This window comes from Lepidochelys kempii, chromosome 11, assembly GCF_965140265.1.
Source record: "Lepidochelys kempii isolate rLepKem1 chromosome 11, rLepKem1.hap2, whole genome shotgun sequence".
NCBI lineage: Eukaryota > Metazoa > Chordata > Testudines > Cheloniidae > Lepidochelys > Lepidochelys kempii.
Window position 1 is genome coordinate 36,216,477 of NC_133266.1, and position 14,549 is coordinate 36,231,025.

Here is a 14,549-nt window from a genome sequence, read left to right on the forward strand (position 1 = left end):
CAGGGAGCAAAGCTGGAGTGAAACTCAAAATTGGCAATCAAATTGATGTCATTTCTTTAAAGGGAGAAATTCTCAGCAGAATGTCTCAAATGCTGCCTTAACAGTGAGATGCTTAAAAAGTCAGACACTGATGAAAAAAAGAAGAGCCCTGAAATATCACTTCAGATTCTTTATTCTAAATCTCATGTACATGATGAGCAGCACCACATATCTTAAAAGTCATGCAACTATGTTTATTTAGACATATGCAGCTGCAGAATTTCAAGATAACCAGATATGCACAATCATATATTTGTCTTCTGAATCAACTCTGGTCCTTGGACAAAACTCCCAATAGTCTGTGGAAGTTTTGCCTAAGGACTGCAGAATTTGTTCTTCTATATTTTCTTTTTTAAAGCATCCAAAATTAAGGGCTTGTTTACACTGTTTGTATGGGATTTTTCTGTACCAGTAACACTACTATGATGGAGCTGCATGGTGCAAGCTCTTTGGCCACAATCCTGCAAGTAGATGCATGTCAGTAGACCTCTGCTTCCACCCCTACAGAATGAGTTGCCAGATCAGGGCCTAAGAAAGGAAGAGAATGGAGAACGCTGAACCACAATAATTTAAGTACTAAGTTTTTTAAGTAACAAAAGACATATTTTGTGTTGTGAGATATTTGTATATGAACTGAACTTTTAGGGTTACCACCTTTGAAATCCAAAAAACCTGCCCCAGTAAGCCCACTGCAACCCCAACCACAGGGCAACTCCACAAACCCTCCCCTTCAACAGCCGCTTATAGTATCTAGAGTGATACCACATACAGATAAGATTGATAATATCACACATCTCACTCTCGTGTAACTCAAACCCTCTCTCACACATGCGCGGTGTGCTTGTGTGTTGGTGCGCAGACAGCTGCTGTATTTTCAACAGTTTTATTCTGTTATTCCTTAAATCATGGACGTGGGACCACTGCAACATCTTTAGCTGGACACAGAAACTTTTACCATTAGATATCCCAGTGTATTGTGATGATAATGCAAATCTTTAGATCCACGTAAAAAAATCCCAGCAGATTAAATTATTTTTCTGCAACTGGCAAATCCATTAAAAAATGGCCAGGCCGGTCAAATACCGGCCAAGTAGTAACCCTAGCTGAACTAGACCATTCAGAAAATGATCTATGTCTTTGTGAGTCTAGAGCAAAGCTTTACAGACTTGACTGATATGTAGTGAAAAAATTGGATATTACAAAAGAAAAACTTATGAATGGTTTAAAAACTGAAGACGGGCCATTGGAAACCTGTTTGATTGATCTGTTTTTTAAGATCTTTAGGATTTAGTATTTATTCAGAAAAATGAAAACACTAATATGATGTTTACTAAATTATTGGCATCTTTATTCATTAGTTTAAAATAAAACTGACTTCACCCAATCTTGAAATTTTATTTTTTAAGGAAAAAATACCTTCCTAACATCTTCCAGTCTCTCTGGTGATCTTCCCCTTGAGAGTTTACAATCTCTCTAAATCTTGATTTTGAGGGTTCTGGTAGACCCGCAGTGCTTCTCAAGCTATCTGTTGTGGGCGACTGGCAACTTTTTTTCCCAATGTGTGCACAGACTGGCAGCCAATGATTGCTCGCGGACCGACACAGGTCTGCGGACCACCACTTTGAGTAGCACTGTGGTAGAGGACATTTTAACTAGAGAAGGAGGAAAGGCTGATTTAATAGGTCACTTTTAATTTCTAACTTCTGTAATATTATTATATAAATAGAAATATGATTTTATTTCACTCTTTTCCTTCCTGTCTCCAGAATTCTAGCAGCGAAGCTACAACATGATTGGGCATTCAGTTTTTATATCTTTAAATCTTGCAACCTACTTCTTGTAGAATACCCTTTCAAATGAAACCAGACATGTTGGCTACTTCTACTAAATGATCAGCATTTAAATAGTACTTTAGATTTTTTCGCTTGTTATTGTTGCATTTTAGGGCCAGTGCTCTAGTGAGCTGAATTGGGCAATTCACACCTCTGTTACAGATAATGTCCCAGTGTGCATCCAGACTAGAGAAGCCATCCCTGCACCGGTTCACAGCTGGGAGGATCTCTTCCTAAACAGGTTTCAGAGTAGCAGCCGCATTAGTCTGTATTCGCAAAAAGGAAAGGAGGACTTGTGGCACCTTAGCGACTAACCAATTTATTTGAGCATGAGCTTTCGTGAGCTACAGCTCACTTCATCGATGATGCCACAAGTCCTCCTTTTCTCCTGCCCAAACAGAAAGCGCACCAGGGTCCATCGCTGTGAAAAGCAGACTTGCCGTGCCGCTCCCGTCGCCCCTTGAGAGCCGCTCCCGCTCCAGTGCCCTGCGGCTGGCTTGGGAGCTGCGGCGCTCCCGGCCTCGCCGGCGGGGAGCAGCGGCCGTAGTGGATAGAGAACGAGGCTGTACAACAGCACCACCTAGGGGCTAATGCCGCCCAGTGCAGCCGGCCGCCGGCCACAGCGGAGCCGCCCCGCCTGTCCCCGCGCTCGCGGGAGGCTGCAGGTGCCGCCCCGTAAAGCGGAGTGAGCCGTGCGGGCAGCGGCCGGCCGAGGGGCCGGCCACCCCCCTTCGGCTCAACGGCGGGCGGGCAGGGCCGAGCCCCTGCCTAGCAACGAGCTACGCTGTGGGCAGCCCCAGCCAGGTAAGGGGAGGCGCTGGGGCAGCGAGGGCGGCACAGGACAGACGAAATGGGGGCCCAGGCGGCGCGGCGGGGGAAGGGCCCCCTGGGAGGGGAAGCGGATGCGAGGGCCCCGGCGCAGCCAGGGAGCCGCAAGGGTTGGGGGGGCCCCGGCACGGGAGACCAGCGCACTGTGCTGTTGGCTGTGAGTGGAAGGCGCCGGGTGCTACGGTAATGGGCGGCGAGAGGGAGAACCCGGGCGGGAGCTGCAGGGGGGTGAGCCCCAGCAGCAGGGGCAGCCATAGGGCGGGTAGGGGCAGGAGGGAGCCGGAGCCTAGCTGAGGGGAGCGCAGGCCCCTCTGGCGGGTGGCGTGGAGGAGCGGGTGAGCCAACGGAGGAAGCCCGGCCCACGTAGGAGGGGCAGCCTCAGGTGGGCAAGGAGCAAATGGCCCCTGCGGGCGGAGCGTTAGCCATAGAGAGACCAGGAGTAAGGGAAAAAGTAAAGGGAGCCCAGGCCTGAGTGGCAGCAGTGGCCAAACGTGGTGGGGTGTGAGCTGTCCAGGAGAGTCCCAGCGGTGTGGGTAGATGGGCAGTTGACCTCCTCTTGCCACTGCCCAGGAGGGCTGGATGTTTACATACACATCTGCTTTCTCTCTCTTAATGAAAGCTTTAATTTTTCAGGGAACATTGTAAACACCCAAAGCCATGGAGCAACTAATTCCATGTAGTGTAGAATTTCCATGCCATATATCTTCTGTGGCCCTCGGCAACTGCATTAGACTTGCCATTTTCAAAGGCCCCAGGGATCTGAATTAATTTTCAACCATGGTTGCAACCTACAAAACCTCAGCTTTTCCATTAGAGTGGAAGTGCATATTGATATTGAATCCTCTAGGCCTGCCAACATTAATGGGAAAAGAAACATGTTACGTAGTAATATACTCGATCAGTAATTGGAGATACTGTCTGGATATGAGAGTGTGAGGCCCGGTGTGTCCCTAAAACGTGGGTCAACCAAGCAGTGTCATTCAGGGGAATGAAAAATTCACAACCTCAGTATGAGCACCACTAGCTACTGCCTCTTCTGTCTCTGTAGACCGTGTCTACAATATGGCACTACAATATACGCAGCTGCTGTGCCACAGTAGTGTCTGTAGTGTAGACAAGCCCTAAATCAGTGCCTCTACACTTCCCTTCCCAAGCAACACTAAGGCAGCTGACATGGTTCTTCGTACAGTAGTGAAGGATGTAGGATAAGAATGTGGTTGGATTTTTTTTTACTAACCCCCCCGCCCCCCGAATTTTTTGCCTTACTGGGAAGACAGTATCACAATGGCATTGTGATGATGAAAACTGCTACCCATTTTTAGACCATGGTAAATTTCTTTTACACGGTTTAGGGCCAGAGGGGGAAAAAACAGGCAAGAAAATTAATGAATAAAACAACAGGATTTTATTACACAACTTAATGTATGACTGGTTAACTAATAGCTGATCACATGACAAGCTGCAATATTAATTTCCCAAGTAGATTTCAGGTAAATGAGCTATGAAACCTTGTCTTGAGCTAAAATAATAAAGATAGAGTAAATCTGCTGTAAAATGCTGTTAATCTGATTACAGTATTACACTAAAAGTCAATTGATCATGTTAGTTGAATGGTTGTTGAGGGAAAATACAACCTCAAATACATGTTGTTCACAGATTTACAAGGACAGATGAGCTGTTATAATTAAAAATTCATTATGTTCTGATAATTAAAACTAAATATCACTTCTTACTCTCGTCACTGTTCCATAGATCTTTACCTATGATGTATTTCAGGTGAGACTGAGACAAAGTGATAGGGAAAAGATTTTATGTCCTTTATACAATTCAGATTTTTCAAGCGGTGAATCTATCTGAGGAAGTAATTTGACACATATCAAATTTGGGAAAATTTACCTGAAATCCCTGCAATTATGCAGGGATGAAATTGGGCTAGTATTTTAAAATATAACACTCAAAGCTTAAAGCTGTGCAATAAGTCAAGAAAAGTAAACTGAAGTACATTTCCTCCCTCAAGAGACAAGAGGTTGCAGACTGGCACTCTTGTGATTGTTGTAAGTACACTCTGTATTTTCTAGTGCAACTAATGTCTTTTAAAAATCTGACATGGCTGCTGAATTTCTACATAATTGGCAAAGCCAGACTGCACAAGATTTAAAACAAAAAAGCAGTCAGATTATAGCCTGTGGTAGGTATTTTCAAAGCACAAAGAGAAGTTAGGTGCCCAACTCCCATTGACTTGCAATGGAAGTTGGGTGGCCATCTGCCCTTTGTAACTTTTTATAAGGGAGGAAAATTTTCAAAGCAAGGTTAGTGTACGTAGCCATTTCACTAAAATGTTCTTAAGTTTATGCTGAAAAAAGATATTTCTTAGCATTAAGAATTATTTTCTGTTAATCAGCTTTCTTTCCTCTGCACATAACCTTATCCGCACTGAGGTTTTTCTTAAAAATTCCATCATTGTGCTATGATTAGCACAGCTCCATCGGTGGTAGGAATGGTGAGACCACTAACTTAGACAGCACCAGTGTTTGCATTACTCTGTAACTTTGCTTTGAGGTTTTTAAGAAAAAGCTCAGCATAGAGACAATCATAGGGGTTTTCAAAAAAGTTGAGGAATAGTAAAAGGATTGTGAACTGAAAGACGTCACTCCTAGCTCTAATGAAAGTAATGCATAATCAAGAAAATAAAAAAGTATCAGTAACCAGTAGTTAGAATAGACTGAAACAGGAGGGAGAGCTCTCATTGCACCAACAAAGGAGAAGAGGTAGCTGTGAGGGAGCATGGCTTACTTCAGCCAGGGAAAGGAGCAGAAACACTCTTCTGCTTTTAGCAGAGGAGGAAATCTTTGCTTCCCCTGCCACTTCCCAGCACTTTAACCCTTGCACACCAGTAACTTGCACACCAGCAATTTGAAGAGGTTTTACAGGCCTTTTTTACCCTGCTATTAAATTAATGTTTAGCAAGGTAACCCCTTCAGCACAATGTAAATATAGTAGTCCTTAATATAGCAAGGGCTTAAAATGAAAACTGCAATAATTACACCTAAGAAACTTAATGTAAAGATAATTGAAAACTCCCCTCACTCTGTCTCAGATGGTCTTCACCATCTTGCTGGATTATTAATCATGTTTATCAGGGTAGTGGCTAGCAGTCAGTCAAGAACGGGACCCCATTGTGCTAGGCACTGTTGTCATAGAATAAGAGTTAGTCCTCTGCCCCAAATTGCTTACAATCTAAATAGGCAAGACTGGCAGAGAGTAGGGGAAACAGATGGTATGTGCAAGCAGAGTGAACAGTGCCAGGACTACAAACAATGTGTTCATTAGAATGAGGAGGGCATCCAATTTTCCATCTGTGTACACCAGAGTCTTTGCTCCCCTTAGTGACACAAAAGGAATTGCTCCGCCTAGTTTTTCCAACAGGATTATTGTGCTCCATGTCCTCTGGTGGGAAGGGGTGTTTCTCTGGGTGACCAATGGAGTAATGACATCAAGAACACTTCAAACGTCCAAACATTCATTTAGCAAATCTGGCATTCTGAGAATGGCAATGTTGTACAGCAAGTGCTAACTAATGTAATGTTTTAGGAACTTTATTGATGTGATTTTAATAACTCTCCTGAGGCCGTTTCAGCCTAGGAGTGTGTCAGTGGTAAAGTGGGAGCAGGAAGGAACAAGTTGGCTCAGCAGCAGATCACTGCAATATCTGACTCCCAGATTACTATGTTCTATTTAAATGGTATTGTCAAAACAATAACAACAAAAAAGACTAGAGTAATTTTGGTCATTAAAATAATAAGCATCATTAAACTGACTGTAAAATAGGTAATTTGGGACTGACCATTCTGTATACAGATTCTGAACTATGAACTCTGCTATAATACATTCTGCCTCCTGGTTTGTGTTTGAAACCTCTGACTACTTGAGGAGCTTACACCACTTCTTCATGTGTGTTAAAGATTTCAGCTGCCTGTTATTCCAGCTAGGGACTAGGGCGTAAGATAAAGAATGGAGCATGAAAAATTAAAGCACTTGCACAGATTCTTTCTATTTCCTGCGTATAACTATTTGAACATGAATTATTTAAATGTGTCTGTTAAACATTTTAACCTCAACTGTTCAAGTATACTTAAGAAGAACATAAGAATGGCCATACTGGGTCCGACAAAGGTCCATCCAGCCCAGTAACCTGTCTACCGACGGTGGCCAATGCCAGGTGCCCCAGAGAGAGTGAACCTAACAGGTCATGATCAAGTGATCTCTCTCCTGCCATCCATCTCCACCCTCTGACAAACAGAGGCTAGGGACACCATTCCTTACCCATCCTGGCTAATAGCCATTAGTGGACTTAACCTCCATGAATGTATCCAGTTCTCTTTTAAACCCTGTTATAGTCCTAGCCTTCACAACCTCCTCAGGCAAGGAGTTCCACAGGATGACACTGCACTGTGTGAAGAAGAACTTCCTTTTATTTGTTTTAAACCTGCTGCCCATTAATTTCATTTGGTGGCCCCTCGTTCTTACATTATGGGAACAAGTAAATAACTTTTCCTTATTCACTTTCTCCAAACCACTCATGATTTTATATACCTCTATGATATCCCCCCTTAGTCCCCTCTTTTTCACGCTGAAAAGTCCTAGCCTCTTTAATCTCTCCTCATATGGGACCCATTCCAAACCCCTAATCATTTTAGTTGCCCTTTTCTGAACCTTTTCTAATGCTAGTATATCTTTTTTGAGATGAGGGGACCACCTCTGTATGCAGTATTCAAGATGTGGGTGTACCATGGATTTATATAAGGGCAATAAGATATTCTCCGTCTTATTCTCTATCCCTTTTTTAATGATTCCTAACATCCCATTTGCTTTTTTGACTGCTGCTGCACACTGTGTGGAAGTCTCCAGAGAAGTATCCACAATGACTTACTCCATACTTATTCCATATTATGAAATGGTTGGAATATCCAACAATATTGCTTTAAACGTGTTTTTGTGGAATGTTTGTTGAAATGAGAGAAATCTAAATTCTGGTTTGAGTTCGATGCATTCAAATAGTCTGGGAAATTTCAAACTTCCTAAATTTGAACCCAGAACTTTAACACAGTCTGACTTTTTTCCTTCCACTGGGTTCCTAATCACACTTCAAAACAATTTTTTTACATGCAGTTATATGGTATAATGCCTTAATCATTATTTGTTTTGTGTTGAGCAATATCATGTCTTGTTAATGATAGATATTTGTTTACTATTAACTTCCCCTATTTTGTGTTCAGACACTGGTAGTATGGAAAAAGCAAACCACCATATTGTATTTAGTTATATACGATATAGAATGCTGTTACTGTGAATTTTAGTAATTTTAAAACAAAAACTGGTTTAAAACATACAGAATGGAATACAGCCTAATTTAGCACTTTGACATTGGTTGACATGAAATAGAAATAGCTCTGTTCTTTAACTACCACTATAGGTTACCTAGTAACCAGAGAATTGTTATAAAGCTATTGGCATATTCTGTTTCTACAGTGATTGGTGGAGTGAGTTGCACTGGGTTGTGTTTTTTTGTTTTCTTTTTTTAAACAGCTAAATATAAACAGGGCTGGGAAATCATTTAAAGATAGTTGCTTAGTGGCTGATTTGGGAGAACAGTTAAAGGAGAGAAAAATGCATCTGTTTGGCTGTAGTGATAAAGACTGCTTAATATTTATAGAGCTAAGAAAGATTTTTCTTTCTTGATGAAATTATTATTCCAATAGATGTTACACTAGGTGCTGAGAGATCAACTCAAATATTTATCTGGCCTTTTTCTTATATGTATAAACTTTTATTTATTTATATCATTCTAAAGTTATTCTGCTGCTTCCTAGCTCACCCTAAAAAAAGGCACTCTTAAGTGTTTCCACTGCTTCCCATGAGTGTCAAAGTGACAACACCACCTAAGTAAAATGATAAAGGTATACCGTGAGAAGTCACCAATTCAAGTTTTGCCTACCCAGCTTTTATAGTCTCTTGTAAATTGATATTTCTTGACTCTTTGAGGCAAGTTGTCCTTACATTTGCAGTCTTTGCAAAACAGGGGAAAAGGTGCAGAACATGATTTCTAAGTACTATAATCCTATTCCCCTATAGCTTTGAGAAATTAAAAAATTCTCATTACAGTGCTCAAGTGGGTAAAAATTCCTCTGGAAACTACCCCTGATCCACAACAGCACAGTTAATTGGTTGTAAGCTGTGCAGAGGATTTACATGATTGCTGCACAACTCTGGTAAAGGGTATAGTCTAGGTCAAATATGGAGGAGAATGGGTATGTCTGATAATCAGGGAGCCTGAGAAGCCTTAAAATGTCATTCTGAAAGGAGAGAGATGCAAGTTTCCACCCAGGAAAAGTGATGGCTTAAGTGGTTTGGCTTTGTTTAAAACTTTGACAGCAACTATATACTACTTGATTGTTTTCATTTAAATTATTTTCATAGATATTTAAAATTATGACAACCTTAGTTTTTATAGATGTATTTAATATTAAAAATTAAAGTATTTAGTGAAAGTCTGATTTAAATAAAAATTAATTTAAAAATATTATTATTATTATATTATTATTATTTTTTAAATCCATCCTATTCTGCTGTGTTTATGACCTGCACCCTGTGGAAGGCACTTCAGGATTGTGCCCTGGCATTTCAAATTTAGGATTTGGGCCCTTAAGCCTAATATTCTCAACTGCATTTCTATGTAGTGCCTTTCATGCAGCAATCTCAAGACCTTTTACATTATTATACACATTTGACAAGAGGATAAATCAAGCACTTCTCACTATATAGCCCTATAATGGAATAATTCAGAGGCTAAGTTTGACAGGATCATGAATTCCAGGGTATTATATGGATCTTTGACCACCATAGTTGTCATTCACAACCTGATCCCCACAAGCCATTCGTATTTGAACAGGAATTGCATGACTCTGGCTTGGACTCTTATTTTTCATTCTATTTTTACGTGGCAAATGATTTTTCAGATACAGTTTGATATTAATTTTAGGGTATTTTTTTCTGAATGAGAAATGTTAATAGAGCAGCAAAAGGAAAGATGATTGATCTGTGACTCTTGATGTACTGTTTTAAACTACAACACAGTTTATTTTATGTTGCCTGCCAAATATAATTATCCCCTTTTGGCATTTCTTATCAAGGGTCTTACATCTCTTTTTGTGCATGTGGTTTATTTCATTGTCCTGTGTATAGAGGCATTGAGCAAGATGGATCATTAGCACAGTAAACATTCTGTGCCAAATGCGTCTGCATCCACAAAACAGCTTTTAATAAAAGGTCTAGCAAAGAAAAACAGCATATTTTATTTACACAATTCTGTTTTTATATAGTATACACACACAAAAAGTGTTACCTCCTTCCAATCTATAGAGATAGTACATATCTGAATGCCTTAAACTCACTAAACATTTGTAGTTTGGGACTTAGATTTTAAGAAATGCTTTAATTTCAAGTTGAATTCACTCAAGTATTTCTGATAGGAAAACCTGAGCCAGTGAGTGATTTCACAGCAGATGTTTTCCGTTATTCTATTGCTTTGTCATGACTGATTTTCTTTTTTACAGTTTCCATGGCAACCAGGATTTTTGATCCACAAAGAATAATATTGTATAAGGCTTAGAGGTACAAATTTTCTTTGTAACAGGAAAACGCTGAACCATGAAAGAAACTGATCAGGCACTTCGGTGTGTTTTTAATTAATAATCAGTGTTCTGATTGTAAGATCACTGTGTAAATATGAATTTCTGTTTGATAGAAAGCAGTCTACCTCTTCTAATTCTGCAGACAGTACAAAAGGATAATGGAAAATATGTGAAGGCTTATTGCAGTTGTAGCACTGGAAATATGTTATTACTGTTAGCTTTCTAATAAAGTAGAGATGTGGAAAATACATGGCTACATGCATATGTGCAGTGATATATAATAGAAAATTGCGTGAGTTAAATTCACCCAGGATTTATGCTGATGCCTACCAGCATAAACTGGCATAAGGCCCTTAGTAGAGGCCCATGTGACTATATTTGTTTGAATTTTTAAAATGCATTTATTAACTTTAATATTTTATAGTGCCTTTTTATGCAATGATCTCAAAGTATATTTACATACTAGGATTTTTTATTTAATTAAAATTCACAATAACCTTGTGAGATATATTCACCTATTACTATATGTATTTTTCAGAAGGATAAACTGAGCAGTTAAGAAATTTGCTAAATGTAGATTACAAAGTGAGTCAGTGAGTAAAGTCAGGAATACAGCCCAGGCTTACCAACTCCCAGCCTCGTGATCTGAGTTATTATACTTCTGAATTTATTGCATTAGCAATACAGCAAATAATGTGGACAACTGGAAACCAGGAGAAAATATACTAGTGAAAGTGCTGTAATACCTGAGGAAAACTGCAGACGTGCTGGCACAAATCAGATTCTCCTATAAGTTTTATTTTACAGAATGTTTGTTCTTTTTCATATCACTCATTTCTGAAAGCAAGATTTCTGCTAGCGACAGATATAAAAGATTTCTGTGGCCCTAATATTACAATTCTTACTAGTATTTACTCATGCAGATAGTCCTGTTGATTGTAATAGCACTATATGCATAAGCAGAGGTTGCAGAGTTAGGCCTTGTGTTTAATTATCACATTTTCTGGTCCACTAATGCCCCTCTCTGAGTCAAGGTGTGATAGGGGTGTGACTCACCATTGTGGCACCTCCTACTGGTTCTTATGGGAATTAGCTCTTCAACCTCTTCTGGTGGTGTCTCACCCACAGTCACCTCTGCTCCTGGACGCATGTCGCTCCAAGGACCACATCCTGTTTGGCGTCCCTCTGGCTGTTTCACTGGCTGTTTCTGGTCTGTTCTCTCCCCTTCCGGGGGAACGGCAGTCTGCTGTCCAGCCACTTCCTTCAATGGCAACCGCAGCTAATTGGCCACTTCCTCAGTGGCAGGGAGCGGGGGAACCCAGGCCCACCCACTATTCCAGGTCCCAGCCCACGGACCCTGTAGATGGTCAACACTTGCTGTGTCCCTTCCGACTCCTCAGTTCATTTCCCGGGCCCACCTCCCCGCGGTCCCCCAGCACCTCCTTCGCCCTTAACTCAGGGCTTCGGCCGGCCAATCTTAGCAGCTAGCCAGGAGCTCTCTCTGGCTTCCCCGGTCCCTCCTGGCAGCACTGCTTTGTCCAGGATGCTGGTTCTCCTTCCTCTTGCTAGGAGCCTGATCTTCTCTCCCCCCCCCCCCCCCTCAAGCTCCAGGCAGCTACTGAAACTGCTCTGCCCTGCAGCTCTTCTTTCGTGGGCCAGCCCATCCCTGATTGGCTGCTTCTCACAGCCGTTCTCTAATTGGCTGCCTCCTGCACAGCCTTCCTAGGGCTCTGTTACCACTTATGGGCCAGTGTGGGGCAGATGCCCCATCATGCACCCTCCCCCTTAAGACTACAATTCTCAGGGGTAGGGATGTCTCCTGCCCTGCACAAGTCTGGGCTGCGCCTGCAGGTTATCCCTCTCTTGTTGCACACCTTTTCACACACATTTTCCTTCTCCTCAGTAGCATACTAGGCCTGGTTCCTCTGGAACTCTCTAAGTTCCCCTCGGCTATATGCAGGGCCTCCTCAGCAGCTGCCAACTTCTCCTACAGCTCTTTTACCTGTCCCACTGGATCCTCCAGCATCCTCTCCTCCAGGGTCTGAGTCCCTACCACAGCCTGTTCTGCATCAGTGTGGGTTCCCTTGTCTGTCTGGGTCTTCTCCATCCTGGTCATCTTATCCACCACCTCCTTAACATCCCCAGCTGGGCATATGAGATGGCTTTCTGCCCAGTCCCTGGTCATCAGTGTCATGTCTACCTTGACAGTATCTGACCTAACCTGGTTCCCGGGAACCCCTTTTCTACTTTGCCTTTTGATAGGCCTCTCTTCAAGGGACCTGTATGTGTGTCCTTGAATATTAGGATTAAATAGGCATTTATATATGGCAGATAAAGACTGGTACACACACAGTTGTTTTGGTACTTCTTTGGCTATTTTTATAGTCTTTTCATTCCTTTCAGTGATGTTTTCTGAATTAGTTGTCTGTGATTCTTAACCACGTATTTAGTAAGACCTAATTATTAAAATAAAAACACTTTTTTTAAAAAAATTGAATTTTCAAACAATTTTATTAATGTTTTCAGCCCCACTTCTAACTACATTGATTCCATTGCTGTAGTCCAAAACTATAATGTATTACACTAATAATCAGATGCCTGCTTTGCCTGCTCTCTGAAAGTTCAGTCTTAAAATACTGATGCCTGATCATTCTTCCTCTGAAATTTCTTATGAGAAAGTCCTCTTGTATTTATTAGAGATGAAACAACAGAGTTCTGTACAAATTATTCTAAAAATCTATGGAATTTAATGGAGAATAAGATCAGTTCTAAATGATTTTTCAACCACCCTCTACAATTCTGCAGATAATTCAACAATATTTTCTTTTAAATTTTGTAGGAGGTTTCCATAGCAGGCTTTTAAGGACATAACAATTATTATTATTTATTTGATTTACTGTAGCACCGAGAAACCCTAGTCTTCGGAGAGGATGCCATTGTACTAGATGCTGTACAAACATAGACCAAAAAGATGGTCCTTGTCCCAAAGAGCTTGCAATCTAAATATAAGACAAGACGCAAGAGATGGATATGGACAGACCTTTTAGGGGAGTACAAGGAAATAATGAGACAATATTTGGGCTGCATGATAGGCAGTGACCTCCATACACCATTGGCCTAACCAAGGAGAGTTTTAAGGATGGATTTGAAGGAGGATAGTGAGGTAGCTTTGCAGATATTTATGTGGAGCACCTTTCAAGGATGTTGGGGAGCATGAAAGCATGTAGATGCTTTTGTGTGAAAGTGTAACAAGTGGGTGATGGAGGCAGGCAACATGGGTCAATCTGAGGCCTAAACCAATCTCTTAATAGTGAATGAGAGATGATAGGTAGAGTAGGGATAGGTCGGAAAGGGCATACAGTGAAGATAAGTAGCTTATGTTTGATGCAATATAGAAGAGAGAGGGAAGCAAAGAGGGGCACTGTGGTCAAAGTGACAGGCTAGAACAATGATCATTGCAACAACATTCTGAATGGATACGAACAGGGCAAGATTGGATTTGCCAAGCCAGGGAAAGGTATGTTGTAGTAATTGAGATATTACGTGAGGTAATGAGAGTCTGGACTAGAGTTTCATCTGTGTGGATGGATAGCAAAGGCTATATATTAGAGATATTATATTGGAGAGAATCAGCAAGATTTAATTGTAGCATAGGTGTGAGGACCCAGAGAGAGGTGCAAGTGGAAGTTGACATTCCAGGTTACTGACATGAGTGACAGTCAGCATGATGATGTTATCCACAGTGGTTGAGAGAAGAGGTAGCAGAGAGGGCTTGGGGGTGAAGATTGAGAGCTCCATTTTAGCCGTGTTGTGCTTGAGCTGATGGCTAGACACCCACAAAGAGATATCAGAGAGACTAAAATTTTAGTTTGGATAGGAGACAGGTCTGGAGTAAAGAGGTGGATCTGTGAGTCATCTGTATAGAGATGGTAGTCGAATTTGAGTTAGTGGATTAGATTATCCAAAGATGGGGGACAGAGTCCCGAGAAACCCCTTGCTCTCCCAGAAAGTTGCCCATGTGGGTGAGTGGGAGTAGGTACTTAAAGATGTATTATAACACTGAAGAACAGAGTATATTATATTCTGATGAAAGTATGTGATGAATGTCTTTATTTTACTCATCTTCTATAGACCTGAATAGAAATACCGTAGAATTTAA

At 41.3% G+C, this 14,549-nt stretch overlaps 1 protein-coding gene across 1 annotated transcript in view; it reads left to right on the forward strand.

The window, feature by feature from the left end:
* The first annotated feature begins 2,493 nt into the window (after window positions 1–2,493).
* The window catches only part of CSRNP3 (cysteine and serine rich nuclear protein 3), a 161,171-nt gene continuing 149,115 nt past the window's right edge, over window positions 2,494–14,549 (forward strand). Inside the window, exon 1 of the mRNA XM_073305688.1 lies at window positions 2,494–2,675. The gene's annotated coding sequence lies outside the window, so the exon portion shown is untranslated. The remainder of the gene's footprint in view (window positions 2,676–14,549) is intronic.